The 16,735-nt window shown below is 38.2% G+C and overlaps 1 long non-coding RNA gene across 1 annotated transcript; it reads right to left on the bottom strand.

The window, feature by feature from the left end:
* Window positions 1-9,681: 9,681 nt before the first annotated feature.
* Window positions 9,682-10,814, bottom strand: LOC114142623 (uncharacterized). Its single transcript, XR_003595080.1, has 2 exons — window positions 10,481-10,814; window positions 9,682-9,948 (listed from the first exon to the last, which is right to left on the bottom strand). It is a non-coding gene; the product is annotated as an uncharacterized LOC114142623 (long non-coding RNA).
* Window positions 10,815-16,735: the final 5,921 nt, after the last annotated feature.

Consider the following 16,735-nt stretch of genomic DNA (forward strand, 5'->3'; position numbering starts at 1 on the left):
CAAAAATGTTGTATCTCTTTTTATTCAAACTGTCCTACTGTTGCCTCTTGTCAGTGTGTACTTCCACTTGTTCTAATCAAAATAAATTTTCTTTAATCTTTTTAATCGGAGAAAGCCTGGATGTCCACACTTAAGCTCTGACCGCACTTGAACAACATGGTCAAGTTGTCACGTCTCCAAGAGGATTTACATCTTAAGACGAACAGTGACATGAAAACTCTGAATCACCAAGAGGGTGAAGCACTTCATTTAAAGTTAAGAAGATTTAGATCAAAAGGTTGGAGACGAAAAAAATAGACTCAAAGGACAACCCACTGAGAAAAAAAGAAAAAACCCATGGACCTCATCGTGTTAAGCTGTACAAGTTCACAGAAATGGCAGGACACAGTCCTTTCGTGCGCAGCCTCAAAGAGATGAAAGAGAAGCTTGTCCGCTCGCTTTGATCGCCAAATAAAGTTTAAGAATGCTTGGAAAAGTTTGTGTTCTGACAGATGAAGTTTTTCAGCACTTCCAACCTTTCTTCTCCTGAGTACAATGACCATTCTTATTTAGGTTACTGTAGTTTGTATTGAACTTAATCCAAGTTTTTTAAGACCTAGGAGATTGTTTCAATTGAACAAATTTCTGGTGAATTCTCTGAAAACAGAATGAAGATGGACAAGTTGGTAACAAATAAAAACTCTGGTTGTATCTAAAATTTGAAACAGATGTCTAAATGGATCCAAGATGTGCTCTCCGGTTAAATATCCAATAAATTCCAGATCAAAGGTGAATTGTGATGCTACATAAAAACGTAAGGAGACAAGTAGAAGCAATCCCAAATATACTTGTTGACTCTGGAGAGAAGATGTCTAAAAGGTCAACATGTGTCTGACCGAAAGTTTGTGGAAAGTTTGAGCTCAGTCTGGTTTGATGATGGCTCTGGAGAGAATTGTGCATTTCTAAAATTCCAAGGCTTTAGATGAGTCTGACAAGAGAATCTGTTTGAAATAAATCTCTCAAATAACTTTCCACGAGAAAGCCTAAAAAACCAAAAGCATTTGATTTCAAGCTCTCCCTCTGATGTGCGCCTCAAAGTGATTTAGTGTGGAAGACTCTCTGAATTAACTTCAGAGAAATTCTCAAGTAAACAATAATAGGAAACAATATTTAATCACATGCATTTGCTTGTATTCATGCCTGCACATCAGAGGAACTGCTCTCTCTGTAGTGGTGGGTGACGCGAGCTTCAAATGTGGATTACTTTAATTGACACAGCGCTTCATCTTCAAACTGTCATTGACAATCCACAATTCATGAGGATAATAATTACACAAATAACTCATATGAAAGCCCATGCGAGCCTGCAGAGGGTCTGAAACAGCATTATCAGAGAGTACACAACTCGCTGTGATCAGAGTCCCTCTCAGCTTGGACCGTTTCATGGAGATATAAAGGAAAGATTGCAGCACAATGGTTTAGGCAGCCTGCAGCTCTCAGCTGTGCATTTCTCCAGACATATTTCAGTGCTTTAATTAAGCAGAAAATCAGTCATATGACTTCAGCTGTGGAAAAAGGTGATATTTCAATCTTGCTACCACTCTCAAGATACTTCAGTACCACCATCAAACCACTGAGAGAGCTCCGATTGTCACTTTACTGCTCGCATCCCACGTGTGTTTTTGTCTTTGCTGCAAAATAAAAACAGAACATTAAAAAACTGAGAGAAGCTAGGTGAGATGAGATGAAAATTATGATTTATATGCAGGTGTGTGGGCGTGGGTGTGTGTGTGTGTGTGTGTGTGAGCGAGAGAGAAAGCGAGAGAGCGTGAGGGAACACTCTTCACCCCACTTTCTGCCAAAAAAGGATGTGTTGAAAATGTGGGAGTATTTTACAGATGCATTTAAGGATTGGGTGTGTCCTGTGGAATTTAATAGCAGAAAACATCCCTCAACTCTTTGGATCAAAACCTAACAACTTATTGCTTCAATTATAGCACCAAAGGCAGACAGAAGGAAACCAAAAAAGGCAAGAAAAACCACCCTCAAGTGTTCTCCGGATGACGATGGTCGAGATAGCGAGCCAACTAAATACACTTTACTCTGAAACAAGGGTTTAAAACAGAAAAGCTCCATCTTTCTGACATGTTTGTGTTTTTAGAGCTAAAGCTCAGAGGAACGAGCAGCACTCTGGCCTAAAGGTTCAAAGTGACATGGGAAAGAAATGAGGGAATGCGGCATCACAAATCTGCTGGAAGCAACAATGTAAAAAAATTATAGTTAATAACAACTGTTATTAATTTAAATAGCGATAGCTGTTAGCTATTGCACAAACAGTAAGCAGTGATTTAGCCTAAACTTGAAAGGTAACAACCAACATGCATGCAGCTATTGAGAATTTAAAATCTGATTTCCAAAAATATTTAATGTAAATGTGACACAAAACATTCACATCTGCTGAAACATAATTTGAAAATAGAGTTTTAAAGATAATTGAAACAAAAGTTAACAATTTGTAGTTGGAACACACTCAATGAGTTGTAAAATGAATTCGTCTCACCTGCAACAACCAGTACCATTAATGGTATATAAGGTTTTCCTGCTGGTACGCATGCACTTACCACAATGGCTCCCACTCTGTATGCATCTGTGCAAGGCCACATAAAGAGAATAGTAACTTGTTTTGCATTTTCTATATTCTTGTTTGAAATCCACAAAAACAGCCATACAAAACAGGATAAAAGCACATTTAAGCCCTTTTGAAATATGCTAATTAGTGACTGTTTGGTGTTTATACTTTTGTCCTAATGCAAACTGTCCCCCTTTCAATAGTTTCTGGCATACTGCCCCGTCTGGGTAAAAAGCCGAGATTTTGACTGTTTTTGCTATAGCTGTGCAGGTTGCTGACAGATTTGCAAATGGATTTCCTCTGCACAGCCACGTTGGTATTCCACGGCGGAGTTGTGCTGAAGCCTGAGGCTATAAACAACACCGCCCTAAATGATCTACAACAAATAATGTTCACTGGAGGTCACTATTGACTGGCTTTCCTCCTTTGCATGAGTAACGTGATTTAAGCCATAGCAGGTGCCTGAGAGTGTAAAGAGCTGCTGCGCAAAAGCGTCGCTGCGCAAAAGCTTCGCTGCACAAAGAGCGCTGCTGTCCAGCCTTTGTAGACAGGATATCCACAGATGTGGAGCCAGACCAGATGGCGTGTATATCTCAGACAGAGGGAGAAGCTGGAGACAGAGGGATAAAGACAAATGGGGTCTGAGGGGTACAAGGACAACAGCCAGACACAGGCCTGCATTAAGACATGTGAGCGTGGTCACATGCGTCTGACATTTTGCTGGCCCCTGACTCGCCATTGGCTCAGTCTGTGTAGCTACAAACATGCCTGCAGGCCACAGAAGACAATGCCCTCCTTTTCCTGCAGCCGTCATCAAACGCAGAGTTGGGAACCAGCCACACGGTAGAACACCCATCACTGGTGGCAAAACAGAAATACTGTGTATGGATACAGCTCCGTGGCACGCCTTCTCCTGAACTCCAGCCTTTAAACAAATTGGCCTTGTTCCGTGTTATCAACACGACATCTTCTGTAGCCACTGTCACTTCTCAAGAGTAGCAGAGATTAGTTTCTCTGAAGAAAAAAAGGAAAGTTGAGTGAGAAGAATGTGTTTTATCATAAAACTCTTCCCTTTCTGCTCTTTGTGTCTTTTTCATCAGAGTGCACAACAATGAGACAAAGAGAATATAAGATGAAAGAATTAGAAAGATTTAAATAACTTTGTCAGCTTGTGAAATAGAGAGGGGAAGTTACAGGGAGAGACAGAGCAACCGGGAATGAGTGTTACCCATTAAAGGTTCAGCACAGCCTCTGGGAGAGATGAACAGAAACTATTACTCAGCTGTAGTTTCAAAGCCAGCACAGAGGGCTTTAATCTGTAAAAATGATTAGATGACCTGCTTTGCCCTTGCAAGTGCTTATAGGTCAACATTTATTTATGGATCTTTGGAAATAAAATGGTTGAAAATCATCTCATTAGATGAGATTTAAGTTTATGTAACAAAAAGCCTTCTAGGATTGTGATTTATGAGCTCTCACCAGGTTAGTCTTTGGTTTTATTTGACTTAGTTTTCAGTACTGAGCTGCATAGTTTACTGGTGTCAGTCTGTACTTTAAGCTTTAGGGAATTAGAATTTATACATATAATATAAATGTATTAAATGGCAATGGGACAGTGATGTAGTGATGATTAATATGAGAATCTTTTAGGACAGTTGCTTTCAAACAACCATACCATTAAATATCAACATCTAGGGAAAAAACAACTAAAATTTGTTTGGTGATTAACCACCAAACAATTTACACTGCACTAAAGAAAAAAGTGTTATAAATTGTTGTAATCTAGTCAACAGCTGTCAGAGGAAATTTTTGTTGACTTTATCCATCCTACAATGAAATAAATCCTATTTTAGGTGTGAAACTCTCATAACAAAACATTAAAATACTCTTTACATAAGCATTAAAGAAGCCACTACAAAACCTGGTTTATTGAACCAGATATTTGATCATGTCTGATTTAATAAATACAATATGGAGATTGATCAGAATTGAACTGGATAATTTTACATGGGACAGAGATACTTTAAAACAACATTTGATATTTATTTTCCAACTTTGCTTTAGTTTTTATTTTGGAATTAAAACCACCCTGGAATTAGACAAGCATAAAAGGTACAACACCTTTTATTTATTCAAAAGTAATATGTTCCTGAGATTACGGAATGAATCGTTGACTTAATGCACTGTTCATAAGAAGACTACTTTTGTTCAGTCTAGTTAAAGGATTTGGTGATGTAGAACGAGGACAAGCAGACGCTCAGATCCATGGGCGAAAGACTGACAAGACTCAATTCTGGTTTTGCATTTACGTAAATCGTGCAATTCAGCGTTAGAGACAGTGTTGGCTAAATAAAGAAATAAGCAGATGAGAGCTCAAGGACAGCAGCAGACGGCTTAGACAGATCTACTGTAGGATGGGAGAAAAACAAGGCCACGCTTCCCAGTGTTTAATCGTGGTGTTAATGTGACTGGCCATCTCTCCCTTGACTTTAAACTGAGTTCTATTGAAAGGAAGATCCATTAAACATGGAATTTCAGTCCAATTTGTCTTCAAAAGGGGTAAAACAGCTCATTATGTGGGCTCTGCTCTTTCTTGACTATTAGAAGGAGACGTTAGTCATGCCTGCTTATCTCACAACCTTATGAGCACAGGATTAAAAGATCAAAGGCTGACTTAGGTTCAGTTTTATAGAAAATGTAAGCTCCTCTTTCAGATGTGCCTTGGACTGTGCCTTTTATCCCTTCTCAATGCTGAGATCAAAATACTGAAAATTCATATTCATTTCAACCACTGTCCTGTGCGAAAATTTGTGTCCACACCTCTTATACCCAGGGATGTAAGAGAGCACTGATCTATTTCATAGTGGGCTCTCTAACACCTTCAAGTCAGTTCTTTGTTGATTACACGGGCTTCAAGACTGACAGAAATAAAAACAGGGCAAAATTTCAAGAGAACTTTGAAGTTGCCTAAGCTGAGAACAGAGAGAAGCGACTCGTCATGGCTGGACAGCAGCTTCTGGCTTAATGAAAATATTCTGTACCCACTCCGTTACTCAACTGAAGGTTTAATGTTAGAGAGTGATGCAAATACAATGGATGAAAACAAGCAAAGTTGGAAACTTTCTGCTCCCAGTAGCTGTGGACCAGGATAACGAGGATGTGCATTTCTGGCACAAACTTCAGAGGCTGGAAAACAGCTTTGCTGTCTGATCGCCTCATGCTCATTATTCCCACAGGAGAGCAGGCTCAACAACAAAAGAGGATCTGACTTGCAGCAGACAGTTCACTGAAAACAACGGCCATTGCAAACAGTTTTTTTCCCTTTTTACTGATTTAAACTGACACTACTCTTAAAGGAAGTGAAAATTCAACATTTTCTGATTTCTATTGTAGTGTGTTAGTGTTTACCGACACTATTTGTGAATATTTTCTCTGTGGGCTTTAAACAAGACACAGTACTGAGGCAGTGGCTTAAACTCATGACACTTTATTAATGTGAACAAATTAATGTTCTCTGACACGCAAACAACATTCTGCCTGAGGTTTCCATCCCCATGGTTGTCTTCGTGGTTTTGTGGATGAATTTTATTTGTCAGCTGAAAGCAGCTGATTCTCTTACAAAAATAGAAAAACCATGCGGGTTTACAGCAGTGTAAAGCTGTCTGTAACAGGGTGTCTGTGTGCCCAATTTGGACATAAAAAGTGATTATGTCTTAATTATCTGTGGAAATACTAATTAAAGTCATAGGAAATTATCAATAAAAAATAAAGTTCTTATTTTAGCTTTCTGCCAACCACCACAGTTGCTTTTAATCCTTTTTCAGGTTCAGTTCTTATTGTTTTTACTGCAAACTTTCAAATTAGAAAAAGGCTGCATGCGCAAAATGTCAATGTTTTTGTCAATGTGACATTAATGCACCAGTTTTTTGTTTGTTCACATAAAAATGACACAAGGTGACATAAAGTGAAAAAGTTCCTAGGGTATAAATTCTTGTGTAGGGTAATGTATTTACAGACACTTATTAATTTGGAATAACTGACATAAATTATTTGTCCACCACTTTAGTTTGGAGTTATGAGGATATTTTATGATGTATTTTGGAAAACGAAATGTCTTTACTTTGTGGGTTCACATTGCTGCAACCAGAATTTGACTTTCATCATTGATGATTTAGATAACTGAAAGATTATGTGCTTTTACAGCAAATTATAGTTATTCTAAAACTTTTTCATGTTCTAAGATCAAAATAAAATCCGTTACGTCTCCAGCCAACAGATACCTTCTTTAACAGTGAAATTGCTCTGGTTTGGGCTTAATTTATTTCCATTGGTAAATGGCCAACAACAGTTTGAAGCTTCATGCATTTATAGCTATCCTTCTGCCCTCTTTGTCATTGTGTGGGAGCACAGTGATTTTTCTTCTTCTATTACCTCACTGATTTATTTGAATCCATCAACATAAGAGGCAGGTCAAAACACATTAGCAAATAGTTTTATCCCTTCAGTGCCTCACATATGTTTTCTCTGTGAATCTCATGGCAACAGAAGACTGTAAAAGAAAATTGGTGATGGAGATTGTATCGCATTCAACATTAATTTTGAATTCATGGATTCTACTACAAAGTTCTGTCCATCCAGTTTCTGTCTGATCTTTAACTGGATCTGACTGAACAGAAAATAAATCAGGAGCACACTGGGTTCAGTAGAGCTGTCCAAAGGCAAGCCTGTTTTGCAGGTTTAGTTGTGCATCAGTGGGGGAAAACAGGAGAGACAGGCCTAGCTGGAGATCATTACAGTTTGTTAGTGTCCCTACCGCCTGGGGCCTAAAGAGGGGAGTCTTCATGTGGGGAATCTATCCTCTGATCCCACTGAATGGTGGAGCTGCACGCGCTGAGAACACAGGGTTACAGGACCGTAGAGGCTCATGGTGCCAGTAGACACTGCCACTTATAGTACGACCAAAATATGGAGACATCTCCGCAGATCTGCAGGTTTAACTTTCATCTGTCTCATCCCCAAGGCCATTAGGCAGTTTAGCTGGGAAACGGCTGCTGAAATATACATCTGTCTTGTCAGCACATACCAGCTCTCCTCTGTCTGCATGCCGCCGCGAGTCAATTCAATATTTAAATCATCAGTCTGAGTAAGCGTTTGATGTCAGTGCCTAACGAGCTCTGTCTCTAACACTGACAGGCCTGTGGACGGAGCGGCTGTTTACTGTCAGCGATGGAAAACGCTGCCTTCCGCTCTTTCGTCATACGTCGATAAGATCCAATGAGACTACTTTGTTTGAATAAGTGCATAAAGGCCTCGAAGCTGCAAGTCGACATCATTCTTCAGCAATTCTGATGACACTTTTGCCAATGCTGGATTTCTGTCAGAATCAAAGGCTAAGTGTCGCATTTCTGAGTTGATGCAAATCCGCAGGAGGCTCTCAGATTATATCACACTGCAGATATTCAGTGTATTTAAGCAGAGAGGACAGGCGGTGAAACACAGTTCAGCTTTAAATGCACACATGCAGTTTCACAGTGTGCACACTATGTTGTACATAACAGTAGAGACAAGCTAACATCTGAGATTTCTGTCAGTCCTGTCAGCTTGGAAATGTCTCAGATTTGACCTTTTCACACAGCACAACTGCTTTTCACCAAATCACTTCAAAATGTTACCAACAACATCCTGTCCTTCAGGTGCTGTCCAAGAATGTTTAAAATATAAGTATAAAATAATTTATTCATTTATTTTTTTGTACTTTTACAATGGTTGTTCCTAGAAATATGTCTAAAAATATATTTTGTTTAGCCAAAAATTCTGCATTATTTCTAATTTTTTAAACTCTGGCCCAGGTACAATCCCAAATGGAAAGACATTGGAAAATCTGTGGCTCCCTAGAGCTATTTAACAAAGATAAATAATCAAAATTGGTAAGATGCAAAAGGCAGGTCGGCAGTCTTAAAAAGGGGTTGACTGCTTTATTACTAATTAAGATAGTTTTATTTATTATGGAAATTATGCAACTTTTCTATTAAAATGTATATAAAAACAGAGTCTTTATCTTAAATTGATGCTTTTATTTTGCATTTTTATGGTCTTTTAAGAGATAATATTCTCATTTCCTATAAAAACAAATCTTGGGTGAGAGCTGGCATAAACTTTGGGCAAGTTGCCGTCCAACAGATTCTGAAAGTGATTTATTGAAGTTTAGTTTAATGTAGCATATCAACAATACACATACAAATAAACATTATTGTGCTTCATATGTAATCAACCAGTTGTTAATTGAGAAACCGTTTTTCTACACTTGTAAACATGTTTCTTATAGTACAGTGTTCATGCTTTCAGAAAAACTCCCACTCCTCTGCCACCTGAACATATAACATGCTTCCTGGAAAAACCTTTGACCTGACCTGAAGTAAACCTTGACAAAATGTCACTGCCATGTCAGTGCGTTAACAGAGGGTTCTTATCTACAAGTGCATACCTGTTTTATAAGCTGCAACCGCCATTTGACTTTTATCAAGACAGCTGCTGTCTAAGGTATCATGCCTCATGTGGTGATCTTCTTAATCTTAGCTGCTGTACAGTCTGAGTGCAGATATGTTCTCTTAAAGCTCCCAGCTGCCACCTGCGGTGTGGGTGCTACATATACATTTCTAGATGGGTCTTCAGTCAAAACACCAAAAACAAAGAGACCAAAGCTGAAATATTTGATGCAGACTTTCAAAATTCCCCTGAGAATGAACTCCTTCCTCTCCCTTGTATGTGATTTGATTTTTGTGGTTTTATTTTTTTTTCTGGGATTTGTTATTCTATGGAAACAGATTTACTTGCAAACTGAAAAAGAAACAGGGTTGTGTTTACCGCTCTTTTGCATCATCTTTTCTCTTTATATCACTCTATAAGTATTGTGGATGAGATGAAGACTCGCATAGCTTTTTTAGACAGAGCTCTTTGATTCAAAGATCCAACTTTTTTCAGTTGTTTGAAGATGCGGAGAAGGTTCACTTGGGCATTGACTCTTTTCAACAGTCATCTTTTTATCTTTAATCATAAAAAATTAGAAATAAAAATCATTTGCCACAAATACTTTATTCAGTCAAGTAACTGCCAGATTTATAGTAACCCAGCAACGTTGTTGCAATAGAAGAAGCCCTCTTCAAACATAAACCATGTTTGTACAGACTGAAGACTGCGGTTATGAAACTGTGTGTTTGCTGATGAGACCCACTGCTGACCCGAGCCCTAATCTTAAACCCCTCAGAAACAAAGAAAGTTGATGTGGGCTTTAGGAGGTACAGACAGACCTAGCAGTGCCCACCTGTTCATCAAGAGGAAGCCTGGCAAAGAGAGAATAAAACATTTCCATCACAAACTAGCAAAGATAAGCCGCCTCCGAGCTCCTCCGGCCATTCATAAATCCCAAGTGGAGGCAGTAAAGAGTTTGGCAGGAGAGTCTGCACCACACATCAAATCTTCCCATACTATCCTGTTAGAGCAAATTTTTACCATTTAAATGGGAAATCGTACATTCCTACAGTCTGACTCAACATTAACGATATACATAACCTTCTATTTCTGCATTTTATTACAACTGTTAACTATTTATCTTTTCTGTTCATGTAAAAAAACAGTTTTATATTAATAGCTATCATGTTCATTCAAGCTTTTTTTTTTATTATTTGTTTTTTTTTTCTATTCTGGTGCTGGCCTTTTTGAATGCCATGATGTATTTTTTTGCATATATTACTTTGACAATAAACACTGAAGCCTTTAATTTGTTTTAGCAGTGAATTATACCTAATCAGAAAATTAAAACAGAAAAAATTGAGGGGTTTTGAGAATAAAGTATCTTTGAAACAAATCACTAACCTGATACCCAGAATCCTCCCCTGCTTTGAAACCATAATTTGCATGCCAACCTTTTAAGTATACCCCTCATCCTGTGTGTCATTACTGCACCACTGCTTCCTTTTCAGGACCCAAAAAGAAGACGGAAATGGTCCCGAGAGAAGAGCATCGTCCTGCCCCCAAGCAGGATCTCTCCTTTTCTGTGGGCCTCCCCTGGATGAAGGAGAAGATTAAAACAAACGGGACTTTAATCAGTGGGCTCCGCTTCTCTCTGCTCAGCTGCTGACAGAAGGAGCCCTCTCCAGGAAGGCTGCCTCAAATCAAAGCTTCCTGCTCGCCACTTGCTGCTTCGCCGATCCGTATCACAACAACAAAACCAGCAGAAACAATTATTTATTCCTTTTGATGTGGGTTTTGAAGTTACCCCACCTCTTCCAGTATGCCACCCCCTCCCTTCTTCCTCCATCCCTCCTCTTCCTCGCCCAGCCCCTGCAGCTCTCTGTATCTTTTACTCCCAAAGAAACAGGGTCACAGCAGCTTTTCTCTAAGGGAGGCTGCTTTGAAGAGGCAGAAGCTCCAAAAAAAGAGTATTTTCCTCTTGTTTTACACTAAAAAACTGTGTCATTGTTGAAAAAGTTCTGAATTTCTCCCAGCTCTGTGAGTCTAACTGCTTCTATATACAAGATGGTTGGATGGATGGGCGGACAAACGGATGGATAAAATGGTGCAAATCTATAAACATAACCCATTTAAAGCTAGACTCCACATATATTTATATATTTATAAAAACCTAAATTTCACAACTTTATCTCATTTCATTTTAATTCAATTCAATAATACTTTAAATATTCCAAATTGTCATCCAACTATCTTCAAAGAGAGGATCTGCAGTAGCAGTCGGTCTTGCAATACATCTGAAGAAGCCTCTGACTGAAGACTATTGCTGCATGATAATCTAATAGCTGTCATTCAGGACTGCCATGACGTGGTAACAGCTCAATGGGACAGATTCCACAGTACCATGTTCTTGATGACACCCTCAGTTGTTGGCAAACACTGCTAATCTACCTCATTTGCTTCTGCCTCTGCACAGCATCCAAAAGCAGAAGAAATATTTGTCCAAAATGACTACAAAGAAAAGTAACAGAAGCTGCTCCAACATGCTTACACCATGAGTGGTGCAATTCTAGAGGGGAAAAAAATTGTTTTTAATACTTTTAATGGTTTGTCAGTGGTTGTAATTGTGTGGAGTCATGCTGGTAATTTTACTTTGCCACAGGTGACCCAGTAAAACAGGGGTTGTGACACCTTCGTTCTACACCTAACGTCAAATTACGGTACTATGCTCACTTTCAAAGCATGCTGAGAAGTTTCACACTTCTTTAGCCAGTCGCTCTGCTAAATAAAATACTTTGCCAATTATGCCACTTGAAAAAAAAAATTTCTCAAATATAACGTGCAAAATTCCTTCCATTATCATATTTGACATTATAGATGCATCAATGCAAATTACATCGTAAAGATACTAGAGTTACAGGTGGTGGTCCAGTTAATCCTTCAACATGTAACCTCTTCCTCTCGTGCCATGTGAGTACAGTCATTGCGTGCTTATGTGTGTTATTTGAAGCATGGGTGTGGTGGTTGAAGAAGCTATGCAAAGGCTTTTTTCTGAGGGCAATAAACAAGGTGACCGTAACTGATCTGAGGGGTGCTGCTGTGCCTGCTTCTGATCTGTGCTAGCCTTTTCTTAGATTCAAAGTGTGCCAGTTAAAAGCCATCAGTCAATAGCCCCCAAATGTTTGAGAGCTGCTTTTTAGTTCTTTCCACCACAACATCTGCTAGAACTGTTGCATAAGGTTGCGGCCCCCCTTTGAATGGTTTGGCAGAGAAAGAGCTCATCAAACGGGCAGATGGTAATCGTGTTTTTATAATTTGCTGGAAGTTGTGATTCTCTAAAATCATTCATTTGAAAAAATCATAAAAATTTAAAAATGGGCAGCTGTTACATGTTGTAAGTCTCCATGGTTAATTCTGACAAGTCAAGGATATATTTCAAAAAACATTTAAGAGAAATGTGGATAATTTAATTTTAGCTGTCAGCTTGGGCCAAGTTTTCATGGCAATTCTCACATTTTCACTAGTTTTTAATGAGCTGAAAGATTCCTGGTCTATAGCTGAGTAAAAATGGCCTAGAGCTCTGCACACACTGTACCTAGCTAGCAAGCATGTTCACTGAAACATAGGTGCAATGTAGAGTGGGCAGATAACCTGTGTGAAAAAACTTAAGTACCCAGACCAAAAACCTTTGTATGTCTGTGGAAAACTCTCAAACTCCACATAAAGAGTTTGTAATCGAGAATCCCCTTTATGCAGAATTACTTGCAAAAGGTTGTGTCATTAGATTCTTAAATAAATATGCCCTCCTATAAATTTTATTGCCAATTTTGCAAATTACTGCTTCATCTAATGGAAAATAGAGCAATAACTAAGCTTTTTCTGGCAAGATAATATAGACTTTACTTTGCACAGTTTGGTTTCCACATAACTGCAAGAAGATAATCTGGGTTAATCATAAATATATTATAAAAAATAGAGACTTTGTATTATTTGCAACACTTTGAACCATTTACATAGGATGTCAGCTTTTATAGCTTCATATGATTTTAAAATGTTATTCTCTCATCAAAATCATACCCGGAGTGTTGCTTTGATTCTTTCATGCATGTTTAAGGGCTCATTGAATCTTTTCCTGCCATACCTAAACACTTACTTATGCAAAGCTCTGTCTTTTTGCACCCCTTGGAGCTTCAATCTCCACCCGACAGAGCACCCCACCCCTCATCTCCTATTCAGCTCCTTCAGACTAGCGGCAGCAGCAAATAGCAAACACCTGGAGGAACTGTTGAGCTTCTCACACAAGCTACTTCTCAGTCCAATGCTCTTAAGAAAGTTGTTAAAGACTTAATGGAGAAACATTGTTGTGATGATGGTAGAGTGTTGAAAAAAGTTAGAGTTTCTTAAAGAGACACAGCCCAATTTCAAGGTGTAAAATTGCAAAGTCAAATTTATTTTAAGCTATATTTTTGTATGCAGCATTTTTATAACAACTAAAGGCAACACCGTCACTTGATTGTGTAATAAAATCATGCTGAAAAATACATAATAGCTCCCATTTAACATATTTTAGATGTTATCAATTTTATAAAATTAAAAAGTACAGTACACACAAATAAGAACAGACGAGAAGAAACGAGTTCCTTGATTTTATAATGAGTTGATTAAATATATGAGGTAATACATAGCCAATATTTTCTGCAAGCTTAATTATATCAAAGCCTTAAAACTTGATGCACTGGAAAATCCTTGATAGAACATATTTCAATTAAAGCCTCACAGCCTTGAAGTAACTGCAGCACTGAACCTACCAAATTATAACCGGGCTCGCAGTGCGGGTTTGCTGTGTAAATTAGGTCCCTGAATGGTGGTGCAGAGCTTGTTAAGCATTTCATTTTCTGTTTTACAAGTGTCTTTAATTTGCCTTTTTGTCTGCTCTTTTTTCATATTGGCCTTTAATTAAACTCCAGTCAATTACACAACTCCTGAATGACTTTTCAATCCCTGAGCTGGGTGTGGAGAGCAGAACAGTTTGGCAGAGCTAAAATCGTAGCAGCAGCTGACACCCAGACTTTTTCTCTGTTGCTCTTACATAAAACCAAACCTTTATAGACACATCTTTTATTTGCACTGGTGCTGCAGGAGCGCTCAGTTGGGAGTTTAATTATTTTTTTCAGTCTTTTTTAATTGCTTCAGTCATCATTGACTTTTTCTTCACAAACTTAACATATGAGGCTGCCAGTTACTGCACCTTTATAGTAGCTGAAGAACACAGTAACATAAACAAACAAGAGCAGATGTCTTCTGTTCAAAAGACTAATACCTGACTTTAATTGTTTGCTCTAAGAGTGTATATTAAAACACTAAAACCCTAAAACTCATGGAAGATATGCTTTTTTTTACTATGACTAAACAGTGCAGTGTAACATTTATTTCTACACTTTGAACTTGCCCAAATTTTAATTAATAAAAAAAAGCATTTTATTGGGATTTTATAACTGACATGTAAGGAAATTGAAGAAGATGACTTTTGCCCGTTGAACAACATTTCAGTTTTTCTTCTCCTTGACCAAGGCACTCGACTTCTGATGCATTTCTGATTCAGTGTGGGAGTCACTTGACACAAATAATGCAACATTTGTAGACCGTATGTAGGATTCACAGTTTGCTCCTTGTGACCATACTCCAAATTCTTGAATGGTTTTCCTATACAAGCCTGTTGCTGGTGCATCTTTTCCTTCCACCTAACTTTCCAGGAATATGTTAGAACTTTTTTACAATATTGCAATATTGAATTTTCTATGAATTTCTGTAAAACTAAAGGAAATGAAAATGTTTCCCTCCATGAGTTATGAATAAATCTAAAAATATATGAGTATAACTTTCTGAAATTAGTGACAAACACTTTTCATGCCTTTTTAATTTTTTGAGCTGTAATTGTATTAGTCATGCACTCTACATATCTGATCATTTTTGAAGAATGGTAGAAAAAACATTTGTAAAAAGAAAATTATAAAAACTTTTGTTTCCACTTCGTACGTGAACCAGCAAACATTGGAAGCGCTCTGGTCAAATTTGAACAAAATTCCAGTTTAGGCTTATAGGGAAAACAAGTCTGGTGGAAAACTAATGTGAAACATAAACCTGGACAAAGTTTCCCCACACTGTGGTGGCGGCATCATGCTGTGGAAATGTTTTTTGTTTTTTTAAACTGACACACAGAAGCTGATTAGAGTTGATGGGAGCATGAAAGCAAAATACAGGGTCAATCTGGAAGAAAAACAGAAGCAGCAAAGTAATAGAAACTGAGTTGGAACTCCAAACTCCTGCAGAATATTAACCCTAAACAATGAGTGATGGCCCAGTCAAAGACCAGACCTAAAGCTATCACAGTTGTAATTTTATGGAAACAACATATTAAATAAAGAGTGTAAATAAGAATAAATAAGGGTTTGAACAAAAATGGCATCTTCTGTCATTTAAATGTAGGCAGCAGGAGCATCTGGACAATGTTATTTGACAGCACTGGCAATCGTGGTGTATCCATATCAGTCACGACTATACTAATTGCAGCAGGTGTCACAAATAAATCTGTTGCAATTAGAATGTAAATCTGTCACCTGTTTAGATATAGTGAAACATAGCTTTTTTTCTAGTTTTAACATTTACTAAAAATGAAAAAGCCACAACCTAAGTTCACTTTTTTCTTTGAGGTAATATGCACATTTCACTTGTATATATAATTTTGATTAAATTCAACCTCTCACTCATAGCTGTATGTTGATCAACAATGTAAGAAAATAAAATGCATCATTAAAATCTCAAAGTTAGTATGGCATTCATGTCAATAACGAGTGCATGCAAACTTCTGCTCAACACAATATGGTTTAATTGAACAGCATGAACTTCTTTTTCTTCCGAGATGGTATAAAAAAGCAATAAATGATGAGTTTAGTTTCCAATTAATATATAGTCACAGTTGGTTAGATTTTGCTCTACCAAGCCTAACTGAAAAGCCAGCTACACAAACTAGAATTTTCCTTTAAATAATGACTAAGAATAAACCTTATTCTTCCTCATCTTCACTCTGTGCTGACCATTTAGACTGAATTGAGTCATACCCAGAGGGGGGGGGTGCTTTGAAATTAGGTCTTTATCTGTGCGAATACAAAAGAACTGACAGCCATTTATCTGTAGATTCTCTAGAAGAAAGAGACAAGCCAACCTGAGGTGATCTTTTCCTCTTTTTTATTTATTTTTCTTAACTTAGTGAGGCAGTGTCTAAGCCGGCGATTTCTTTATCTGCCTTTCATTAGCGCCTCGCTTGCCCTTTTAGTAGGCAGTGTGTCTGGGAGACAGTCACTTTTTTACAGCCTGTGATGTTTCTGCAGATTACAGAGGGCCTTTGAAGCCACCACACTCCTCACTGCCAGGGCCTCAGACAGGCCCATGCCATCTGTCAGATTGACGGCAAAGCAAAGGAATGAGGCTGAGACACCCTCTGTTGATCTGCACTTTTGTCTTTCATGTGCCACATTTGGATGTGACGCTGTGGCCGCACCTTTGTAAGCTGCTGCTGAGATCCGCTTGAAAGACTGGCCGCCACAGCACACAAACACACACCCACACCCACAGAGAGCGGAGAATAATGGTCCTTCCTAA

Source organism: Xiphophorus couchianus, chromosome 4 (assembly GCF_001444195.1).
Source record: "Xiphophorus couchianus chromosome 4, X_couchianus-1.0, whole genome shotgun sequence".
NCBI classification, from domain to species: Eukaryota; Metazoa; Chordata; class Actinopteri; order Cyprinodontiformes; family Poeciliidae; genus Xiphophorus; species Xiphophorus couchianus.